A 12069-nucleotide genomic window follows, 5' to 3' on the forward strand; every position below is an offset into this window, starting at 1 on the left:
CGACTTCTAGTTTTAAAAGATTACAATTGCTCACATACAATGATATAGATCCTTTTAATCCTAATACTTCCAGGAACAAGCCTACTTCCCTATTCAAATCTGATTCAAATTGGTTGGTTTTTTACCTCCTTATTACGGAATGTTTGTCAGGCTTACAGGTGGTCGCCTCTTTAATGCATGTGAAAACAAGTAATGCAGGCTTGCGCTGTAAAAGACAATCACGTAATCCTGTTTTAGGGTTTAGAACACTATTTCAACTGAATAAAAATGTGTCCTTACAGAGAAATGTTACATACACACACGCTCACTGATGTTTGTTTAAAGATTGCAGCTCGATTTTATTTTTAGAAAAGTGTTGCTTGCTATGCGTTTAGTTCAATACTACTACATCCACAATTAGTAATAGATCCATAAAACAAGTTCACAGATAATGTTTTGTTATTAAACCAATAGTGTCTTGGACAAATAAAAATCTAGATCTCCAACATACACTCTAACAAAAGTCCTTGTTAATATAAGGAACTTTCTTATATTGAATTTTCAGGTGTTTTGCCTGTATTGTAAATTACTGTATGATTGCCTTGTGTTGTTTTAGGGTTGGTGAAAATATCTGTAAACTTGATGGAAAAAGTATAATCTTGTGCCAGGACGACATTATCCGTTTTCCTAGAGAATTTTCTCTTACGGTATACTTTTTCACTTACTTGTTCCTGAATTCCAATATGAACTGAATTAGCGAAAATTTACAATTGAATTGAGTTAAATGCCTTAAACTCAATGTTGAATTGAAGAATGAAGGAAAATGGGGCAGAAGACCGCAAATTGATGGGGAAGTATATCAAACGAAACACTATTTTAAGATAAGTCTCACAGAAGGATGATGATTTAAGCTTGAAAACTTTACAGACGTGTGACTGTAATGAAGATTTATGTCGTCTGAGAGAAATGGCTATCAACAGAGTTTACATACACTAAGAATACAATTGGAAGTATAGAGTATATGAATGCAAAGTTGTTATGCTTGAGAGCTCGGAGCAATCCATAATGATAATCATGTATAGATAGAATCTCTACAGACATAGGAGGACCAAAGTTTCAAGGTCCTACAAAGGCTAGTCTGAGAGAAACTCCGCAAAATGCTCAAAAGCTTATATTTTCACATGTAAATTGATACGTTTAATACCATTCAGAAAAGTTTAATTTAGGAAAAATGAATGGGATTCGCATACTTAGTCCAATAAGCTCAACAGATCAAATAGATAAGCACTTACAAATCTTCACAAAACTAGCTCGAGGCCAAATCTTAACACGCACACAATGAAACATTAACCAGGATCTTATGCTCAAAAGATTCTTTCTCTGAAGCTGTAATGTCTCAGATAAGATATCAAATAGAGATGTTAAATGAACTGTCCCTAAAATGTTGATTGTGCAGTTTTAATCAGGGAGCCTTTAAAACACACACACTGCATGTGCCAGGATGGCAAACACAGCCTAATCTTAGCAATAAAAAGTGGGTGGAAATATTAGACCCTTCTATCAAGCCCATTAGTATCTTGAGTGGAAAAAGCTTTAGAAAGTGAAACTGTGATTTTCTGCTTTATGAACCAATCATGATAAAAGCAACGCAAATGTCAGTGTCATCTCAAATTTCCGTCAGTCTTTTAAAATGGAAAACTCCAGCTAAAAACAAATGAACAGAGGTAACAATTAACACTGCAAGCAAAGCTCATTTTACACTGACACATGCTCATAGCATAAACCTCAAAGTGAAGATGTTTTCCCAGCAGATCAGCCTTCAGCTTGGCCTTCTCATGAACGTGATTATCCTACGCTACTTGAAATCCGTTTTAATGTTGATTTAACAGAGAGAGAGAAAAGCATTTCAAATAGGCTATTTAACTCGCATAATTCAGCCTCATTTAACAGATGCTCACTGCCTTTGATAGATCAGATGGTAAAGCAAAAGGACTAAGTAGAAGCTTGGTCATCCATTTGTCATTGATGCCAACAAGAGGAAATTTCTCTTGAATTTCCCTATGAAGTTCTGCCTATTAGTAAGAAAATTGGTAAACAAAATTCAAAACGCACAAAAGGAAATTAAACCATTGGTTTGTTTTAGTATCCTTCTATATGCAGAGGTGTAGTGTACTCGCTGAGTATTTTGGTGTTTTACTTGAGTAGGCTATAGTACTTTTTTTGCCCCTGTATATCCAAATACTAAGTTTTTCAAATTCACATGATAGGAGTTACATATCAGCTGTTATGAGAACTACATAAATGCTCGAAAGAACCTCTAAAAATGAAGCTCTATCAGCTCAGGTGGCCATGGGTTCATTTACACACACGCATTTGAAAAGCAGAATTCACTGAGAGAAGGCTGAAAAAGCGTTAATGTTAACCCACTGCGTCATCACACCAAGAGTGCAGAGGCACAGTCTGATACTGACACTAACGCATTGTCCAAGAGTTCACTGTCCACTGCGCAACCTTCTGCCAGTTATAGCGACTCAGAGTTTACTCCATTTCAGAGCACTAAAGTGAAGCTTTCAGATAAATTGCTTCCTTAATTTGCCTCAGTACATCAATAACTTCCCCATCAATACAAGATTTGGAAGTATACTGGTATATGTATAGTGGCATTTACAGAAGAAATGTATCTATTAGACATTGACCAATAAAGACAAAACCAGTTCTGCTTCTAACAGCAATTATTGTAGAGAAAAAGCCACTTTTAGATTAATTGATTAAACCAAAAGAAATTACCATCATCATCGTTTAATTCTGCAGATTTCCAAAATTACGTTTAAATCAGCAAACCAATAAAACAACGGGGGAGACAGAATCGCAAAGGCAAACAGAACAAGAGAAACATAAATACAAGGGTTTCACAGAACGATGACTTGATGTAAGGTCCAATAAGATCTAATAAAAATCTAATTCTCTTATTAATATATAATCAGACTCAAATGAGAAAAGATGAAGGAGGGTCCTAATAAAAAGATGGCATCTAGCTCTCCAACATTCATGTGAAAAATAAGCAAGCTCAGTTGCTCTATTAGCTCTCTAAATTAACAGCATGTACTGTAACCAGATTTGCTAATATTTGGTCACTGATGCATGACTAAAAATGCTTGTAATTTTTACTGGAAAAAAAGTTAATGGGTTAACCATAAGTTACCTTACCATATATGATGGGAAAACTGTAAATGGATGAACATTAACAATTTTACGGTAAAATGCAGTCCAATGTATAGTTTGAGCATGAATCGCCATACAAAGCTATGGTGAAAAACTGTAAAAGGTCATTCCCAGAAGTCCCTGCGTAACAACATATATGATAAAAAGTTAATATATATAATTTAATTCTCATTTTTGTTATCAGTAAATGTACATTATAGGGTGTTTTGTGTTACATCTTCTGTTAGTTAATGTTTATTGTATGTTAGCCTGATGGCGTTTTTTTGACCCTGTGCACCATTTCTGTATGAGTATTGGCCATGTTTTAAGGATAGGCTACTTTATGATGATCCCTAATGTGGTTTTCTATTGTACCACATTATGGTTATTAGTATACATTTTAAGGTAAAAAGTAAGTTCTGATAAGTAGATTTGCATATTGACATATAATGAAGTGTAGTTAGAAGTAGGATTGGGAATCGTTTGAATTTTAATGATTCCGATTCAGCTTATTTCCGATTCTTAGCGATTCCTAACTTCAATTCCAAAGTTAAACCATTTTAGATATCATTCACGTTTATTCTAAGTCTTATTGCAAAACTTTTAATTGTAGCTGAATGAACAAAAATCAACAGGCTAAATAACACTTACACAAATAACATTTCCCCACAGCTCTGGAAAAAACTAAGAGACCACTTAACATTGATTTCACAAACGTTAATTGGCATTTTTTTCAGAGCTGCATGTTACAAAAATAAAATAATGCATAGCAAAAACAACTAGCCTAATTCATATAAATTTCAAGCACTATTAAAGTAAAGTAAACACTCAGTAAATAAAAAAAGAACCAAAAATAAATAAATACAACTGAACAAAGATGCAATTGAAATGGTGTACTAAGATTTTCAGGTATTCAGGTACAGAAACTGTAATCAAATGTAAAATAATTGCACTAGAATATAGGCTACATTACAAATATAGTTACAAAAGTTATTCAGTCTAGAACAGCAGGTGATTTTTTTCCTTTGTCTTTTGTTGTTTAATGGACATTATAGAGACGGCAGGAGGAATATTAGGCTGCTGTCACTTTAAGAGCTGCACAGATCCAATATACAGTTACACATACGTTTTCTTTGTCAACTTAACTGGTTACATACATTTAAGACATAACCAACTGTATTTAAGAGATTATTTTGACATTTTTGTGTGTATTTGTACTTGCAAAAAGACGTGGAAGAGAATTCAGTATTGCATACTATTCAATATGAGAAGTCGTTCTGTGTGCATTTCGCTTTGGGTGTATGCGCAGCACAGAAAATAGCGCGAGTCTTATTTGCGCTTGAATGATTTAATATCACATTTAAATCCTCCCTAGTTAGAAGTGGTACAACAAAACCCCTATTCGGATGGTAATTTTTTCTCATGTGGATGACCGTAAAAATAAATTAGCATGCCACCTCAGTGATAAGACTTGTGCATTCGGATGGCGATTTATTCACAGTGGAGGAGCGAGTTTTGTGATCCTACGAACCTGGGAACCCGCTGCTAATGTGGTCAGTCGCATGATTGTCTGCTCTAAATAAAATGTCATATTGGAATACGAATAAATTAATTTAATTTAATAATAGATGATATCAAATTATTGTTTAATTATTTATATTGCCTGTTTAAAAAAAATAAGAAGATAGACAAATTATAGGTAAAATGGTTTTCTGTCTTGTATTTTATCTCAAGATGATGGATGTCATTTAAAAATGTGGAAATGAGCAGAAATAAGTTAATACAGCCTCTTACATGAGGTATACATAATGCTGATTGGTTATTTTAACGTATGATTGCTGGTGTAATAACTGCCCATTTCAAATATTTACAGTGAGGAAAATAAGTATTTGAACACCCTGCTATTTTGCAAGTTCTCCCACTTAGAAAACATGGAGAGGTCTAAAAGTGTCATCAATGGTGCATAACCACTGTGAGAGACATAATCTAAAACAATCCAGAAATCACAATGTATGATTTTATAACTATTTATTTGTATGATACAGCTGCAAATAAGTATTTGAACACCTGTCTATCAGCTAGAATTCTGACCCTCAAAGACCTGTTAGTCTGCCTTTAAAATGTCCAACTCCACTCCATTTATTATCCTAAATTAGATAAACCTGTTTGAGTCGTTAGCTGCATAAAGACACCTGTCCACCCCATACAATCATTAAGAATCCAACTACTAACATGGCCAAGACCAAAGAGCTGTCCAAAGACACTAGAGACAAAATTGTACACCTCCACAAGGCTGGAAAGGGCTACAAGGAAATTGCCAAGCAGATTTGTGAAAAAAGGTCCACTGTTGGAGCAATCATTAGAAAATGGAAGAAGCTAAAGATGACTGGCAATCTCCCTCGGACTGGGGCTCCATGCAAGATCTCACCTCGTGGGGTCTCAATGATCCTAAGGACCCGTCCACACAAAGCCAGAACTTTCCCTATCCGATCTTTTTTTTTTCCTTGTTTCAAGAAATATCTGCGTACACACGAGAGCATGAAAACGGCTCAAAACGATGTAGTATACATGCCAGGCCAGTATGTGGCACTGTAATTCTGCCACAGAAATACACTAAAAACGGAGAAGAAGAGTTGTGGCTAGAAGGGGTACGCCAATAGTCGGAGGTTAGGTAAAATCTCACAATAAAATAACAATAAATAAATTTGCTACTTACCAGATGTGTTTTATTAACGCATACACCTACCCCAACCCTAAACATACCCTTACAATAATGCAAATACAGTAATTAAACAACGCAGTATTGATGTGCGCATGCCCAGTGCCCGTAGTTGTATCCCTTAGTCTTCCCCGCGCAGGACGTGGTGTGATGACATCACCGTTTCACAAAATATATGGATTGGCTCTATACACGAAACCGCAAGGGTGTCGTTTTCAGATTTATCCACTTTAGAACCCGGTTTAAAAAAATAGTGGTTTCAGTCTCCCAAAACGCCGGATCCATGTGGACGAAATGCCAATACGATAAAAAAATGTATATGTATACAGTGATACGCGTCTCCGTGTGGACGGGCCCAAAGAAAGGTGAGAAATCAGCCCAGAACTACACGGGAGGAGCTGGTCAATGACCTGAAAAGAGCTGGGACCACCGTTTTCAAGGTTACTGTTGGTAATACACTAAGACGTCATGGTTTGAAATCATGCATGGTACGGAAGGTTCCCCTTCTTAAACAAGCACATGTCCAGGCCCGTCTTAAGTTTGCCAATGACCATTTGGATGATCCAGAGTCATGGGAGAAAGTCATGTGGTCAGATGAGACCAAAATAGAACTTTTTGGTCATAATTCCACTAAACGTGTTTGAAGGAAGAAGAATGATGAGTACCATCCCAAGAACACCATCCCTACTGTGAAGCATGGGGGTGGTAGAATCATGCTTTGGGGGTTTTTTTCTGCACATGGGACAGGGTGACTGCACTGTATTAAGGAGAGGATGACCGGGGCTATGTATTGCGAGATTTTGAGGAACAACCTCCTTCCCTCAGTTAGAGCATTGAAGATGGGTCGAGGCTGGGTCTTCCAACATGACAATGACCCGAAGCACACAGCCAGGATAACCAAGGAGTGGCTCTGTAAGAAGCATATCAAGGTTCTGGCATGGCCTAGACAGTCTCCAGACCTAAACCCAATAGAGAATCTTTGGAGGGAGCTCAAACTCTGTGTTTCTCAGCGACAGGCCAGAAACCTGACTGATCTAGAGAAGATCTGTGTGGAGGAGTGGGCCAAAATCCCTCCTGCAGTGTGTGCAAACCTGGTGAAAAACTACAGGAAACGTTTGACCTCTGTAATTGCAAACAAAGGCTACTGTACCAAATATTAACATTGATTTTCTCAGGTGTTCAAATACTTATTTGCAGCTGTATCATACAAATAAAAAGTTAAAAAATCATACATTGTGATTTCTGGATTTTTTTTTTAGATTATGTCTCTCACAGTGGACATGCACCTACGATGACAATTTCAGACCCCTCCATGATTTCTAAGTGGGAGAACTTGCAAAATAGCAGGGTGTTCAAATACTTATTTCCCTCACTGTATGTGCTTTTCTTCTCTTTCTCTTTTAAGCAGTGATGAAAGATTGTTCTTGTAAATACTAAATAATCCAGCATTTCAGTAATAAAAGTGTAGGCTAGATCTTTAAAATGCATCCAAATTACAGCGAAACGCACTGGTAGGGTGCTCCGCAGTGGTCGGATATAAATAGTGATGAAACGATTAATAGGGCTATAGGTACCAATATACCTTTCCTCAATACTTGAAAAATTGTCACTGCATTTTTTTATGGTGATTTCTGCAACCACAGCCGCTGTTTTATTTACTATACATTTAACAGGATTTTCTTTACAGAGTACACTTCTTAAAGCCACAATGTTGCACTGCAGTAAGCTAGATCGATATTAGGCATGATAAAACATGGTACTTGCGGTGAATCATGAAAATGAGATTTAAACAAATAAAGTTCTGTGTGAACTTTAATAATTAGCTACACATCAGAAATCACTGATCACAGATCAGAAGGAACTGAAAAAAGACTTCTGTTTTCATTTGTACATCCAAACACTGAGAAACTGCCAGCATTCACTCGTTCACAAGCCATGATCTCTCAAGGACAAACAAATATGGCGCTCACATGGGCGTGCCAAATTCTCTGGGCGGAGGAAAGGGAGGTAACCGTTCATGTTATGACGTCATAACAGGAAAATTCAAGATCAGCTCGTCTGGGCTGTCATTTTCTCAAAGGCAGAGAGAGACAGCCAGAACTAGGTTTACACCGATCAAAATTTCTAGCCACTTGGGGACAATATTCAGGCTAGGGGAACTCATATTAATGTTGAAATACCTCATAAAATGAAAATTTCATGCCATGGGACCTTTAAAGCGTTTCCATGGTTTCTAAAAAATAAAACGGAAATCGAGGGTATGATGTATTTTTATGGGCGACGCACAGACACGGTCCTTGTCCTGGTTAAAATGGCTTATTTCTCTGGATTTAAACATTCTTGGAAACATTTGGGAAAATGTAAGTACACAAGTCAACAAACTATATAATATTGTTCTAGTGGTTGTTGGATATTTTAATCCAAAAATCTTACATATTGTGCCTTTAAAGGAACACGCCGACTTTTTGGGACTTAATAATCAAGGACCTTTGTTGTCGTACCATGCAGTGCAGCAGGCGCAATTATATTACGCAGCGCCTGAAAATAGTCCCCAGCACGCTCTCTGTGCAAGCAGGTTGTCACGTTGGTTATGTTGACGGTAGTTAGCCTATTTTCAGGCGCTGCGTAATATCATTGCACCTGCTGCACCCATGGTAAGGCAGCAAAGTTCCTTGATTATTACGCAGGAATGAGAGTATAGTTTCTAACCATATCAGTCTAGAAAAACCTTTGACAAACTTTTCATTTCCATCGGTCTTAGTACACGATATAACTACACATCACAACATGTAAATAGGAAAATGTTGCCGTTATTTTGTCACTTATTGAGCAGTAGGCTGGATGGAGCCGTTTACCTCCAGTCTTTGTGCTAAGCTAGGCTAGCGTGGGTGCGTCAGACAGAGTTATGGCACGCATGGAGATGAGAATGGTATGTATGGACTTATCTAACTCTGGGGGATACGGTGAATAAGCTAAAAGTCAGCGTGTTCCTTTCAAATCAAGTGAGATCTTACATTTATCAAAAAATTATTGTTGCTATTAATCAATTTACTTAGTTAAAAATAACCTTGTTCACTACATATGTTTTTTCTCCTAATATCACAATTAATGATAAAGGCGGCATGAAACGATAATCGTTTTTCCTGCATTTTGATGTACATCGGAGTGAAAAATTTAGGGCGGGACTTGACTTGTCCATGGGGAATTGATTGGATGGTTTGCAATTGATGTAATGTAATTTATGAGGGCACTTGGGGGAAAAAAAAGAAAAAGAAAGATGTGTATAGATAAATCATTTATACTCAGTACTGCAATATTCCTTAAAACATGTATTTATCAATTTAGATTTTATGGTGACTTAAAGTATAAATGAAAGTCATTTGACATAACATTGTTTTCAAGTGTAACAAAGTGGTTTTGTTTATCTATACACTATTGCCATGAAAAGAGTGTAAAATATCTTTCAATACATCTAAAGAAAGCATAAAGAGACTGTGGATGTACACAGCATGTTCATTTGTTTGCTTGTGTTAGTTCAGACTCTTAGATGACAGTTTGTTGCCACTAAACTGACAACACACAGGAAGTCAAACTCTTGTTAGTTGTTAAAGAGTCTGCCTTCAAAAGCATGAAAGACACAGGACAAAGTGCCCAGGAAAGTGCAAGGGATGTTTTTTTTCCTCAGAATACATTCTTATGACAAATCTTGTTAAGATTACAGTGAAGAATCGACACCGTTAGATGCTTTCTGAGAGAAAAATCAACAATAGTTTGACTGGATTTCCAGCTGTGTAGTAACGACCAGCACAAACAACAATAGAGGCTCAATCTTGTGTTCTCGCACGCTGGGTGTTGCCAACTGTGATTTTGAAGACCATGTGCTCTACAAGCTTCAGGGGAAGCCTGAGGTCTGGCCTGGAAGATTTTAGCATGGCTCAGGAACAGGCTTTACCATCCTTTCAGCATAAACATTTTAGCAGTGCTAATAGACCAGAGCTTCAACCTCTTCACGTCAACCACAGCTGCAAACCCGCAAACAGCTGAATTTGGTCTCGGTGGCCACTTTTACCCCCAGTTCTCTCCTCGAACAGACCAGTACATTTCACAGCTGTGGCTCTGGCACCGGACCAGGTCGTGTCTGATCGGGTTTAAGATTAGCCACATGAAACGATTCTTCCTCGTCAAGCGAGGAAGTGAAGTCAATATGTGAGCTGGAAATCTATGGGACACATGTCCTGAAGGTAATGAAGAACATTCAACAGTGTCTTCATTCAAATAGAAATACTGTAATCAAAGTACTTTTGATGCAGCCTGAAGAATGTCTCGCCTCTGGGGATTTCATCTAGGATGAAAAGAAGGGACATTTGAGCCTTTGTGAGTCTATAACTGACATAACTCCAATCTCACCCTAAATTATCCAAAAACATGATACATTTGTTTCATACAGTGTCACTAGTGAGAAACTGCGTCTATAGGTTTCCATGAACAGCGTTCAGTACATCCCCCTCAAGGGAAAACAATTAGTCATCACTGATTAGTCAGCTGACATTTGGTACACATTTTGGTACATTCAAATAACTGTTTGCAAATGAATTATTAAATATGCATGAGGAGAAAGATGATTCAAACATTTGAAACAAAGCATGAAGAGCTTTTTCAGTGCAGAATTAAACTTTCTAATCATCTAAACAGGTTTAACAGTTTTTGGAAAGGGAAGGAACACTATCAACAAGTCTTGACGTTTTCATGGTCAAACTGTGCAACAGACACGGTACACTTTAGGTAGTGATGCACTGATACTAAAATTCTCACATCCGGTGTAAGCCAGTGCCAGCAGTTAAGCGACTGAATGCTAGTGGGCAGTTAAGTTACTGAATGCCTATAGTGTCACAAATCCCACAATATCCAAGTGAGTCGTTTTTGGAGCAGTCATTATTTCAATGGCAACGAATTATGCTCGTCACGTGACACACCACAGCCACAATAGCGCTGTATGACTGATGTATCGCTTATATTTAGCTTTTTTTTTAATTCAAAATATTCACAAACTTAAATATGTCATGAACTTTCTGATATTCCAATACTCAAATATGTGAAAAGGCCCGTTCACACCAAGAACAATAACTATAAAAGAGAACTATAAATATAACTATATTAGCGTCCACACCAGCGGATAATATTGTTCTGTTTATTCTAAGCGTGTGCTTGTTTGTCGCTTTAAATGCTCGAGCTCGTCACAGCAGGAAGGATTCTGATTGGCTGTCAATGTTTTTATTGTTCATCAGCTGGATAAAATCGTTCTGAAAGTGATTTCAACGATAGTTTCGCTGTGCCATTATCGTTATAGCTGTGGTATGAACAGTATTCTTTAATATTGAGAACGATATTTAGAACTATATCTTTAAAATTATCTTTATAGTTATTGTCCTTGGTGTGAACTGGCCTTGAACTGGCCTTAAAGGATTAGTTCACTTTTAAATAAACTTTTGCTGATAATATACTCACCCCCATGTCATACAAGATGTCCATGTCTTTCTTTCTTCAGTCGAAAAAAAATTAAGCGATACCAAACGTTGAATAAGGGTCTTATCTAGCGAAACGATCAGTTTCTGCGAGAAACCGAGCAGTATTTATGCTATTATTTTACCTCTTATCAGACGAACATGATCATCTCTGAGCTCCGCCATAACTTACACTAAGTGAGGTCAAAATACGAGCGTGGTCATTGATGTATACGTAGATGCCTCATTAGCGCCTGCACGGATCAGTAGAATGAGGCATCTACGATCGCTAGATCTTTGACCACGCTCGTATTTTGACCTCACTTAGCGGAAGTTATGGCGGAGCTCAAAGATGATCACGTTCATCTGATAAGAGGTAAATTAATAGCAATGAAACAGCTCGGTTTCTCGCAGAAACTGATCGTTTCGCTAGATAAGACCCTTATTCATCGTCTGGTATCGTTTAAAGCCCTTTGAAGCACTGAAACTGTCATTTGGAACTTCAACTATTTGGAGCCCATTGAATTCCATTATATGGAGAAAAATCCTGGAATGTTTTCATCAAAAACCTTTCTTTTTGACTGCAGAAAGAAAGACATGGACAGCTTGGATGACATGGGGTTAAGTAAATTATCAGCAAAAGTTTATTTAAAAGTGAACTAATCCTTT

The 12069-nt window shown here is 37.2% G+C and overlaps 1 protein-coding gene across 1 annotated transcript in view; it reads right to left on the minus strand.

The window, feature by feature from the left end:
• Window positions 1-12069, minus strand: part of bahd1 (bromo adjacent homology domain containing 1) — a 45240-nt gene that overhangs the window by 20920 nt on the left and 12251 nt on the right. The window lies entirely within an intron of this gene.

The sequence above is a fragment of the Gobio gobio genome (genome assembly GCF_949357685.1).
Source record: "Gobio gobio genome assembly, chromosome: 13".
NCBI classification, from domain to species: Eukaryota; Metazoa; Chordata; class Actinopteri; order Cypriniformes; family Gobionidae; genus Gobio; species Gobio gobio.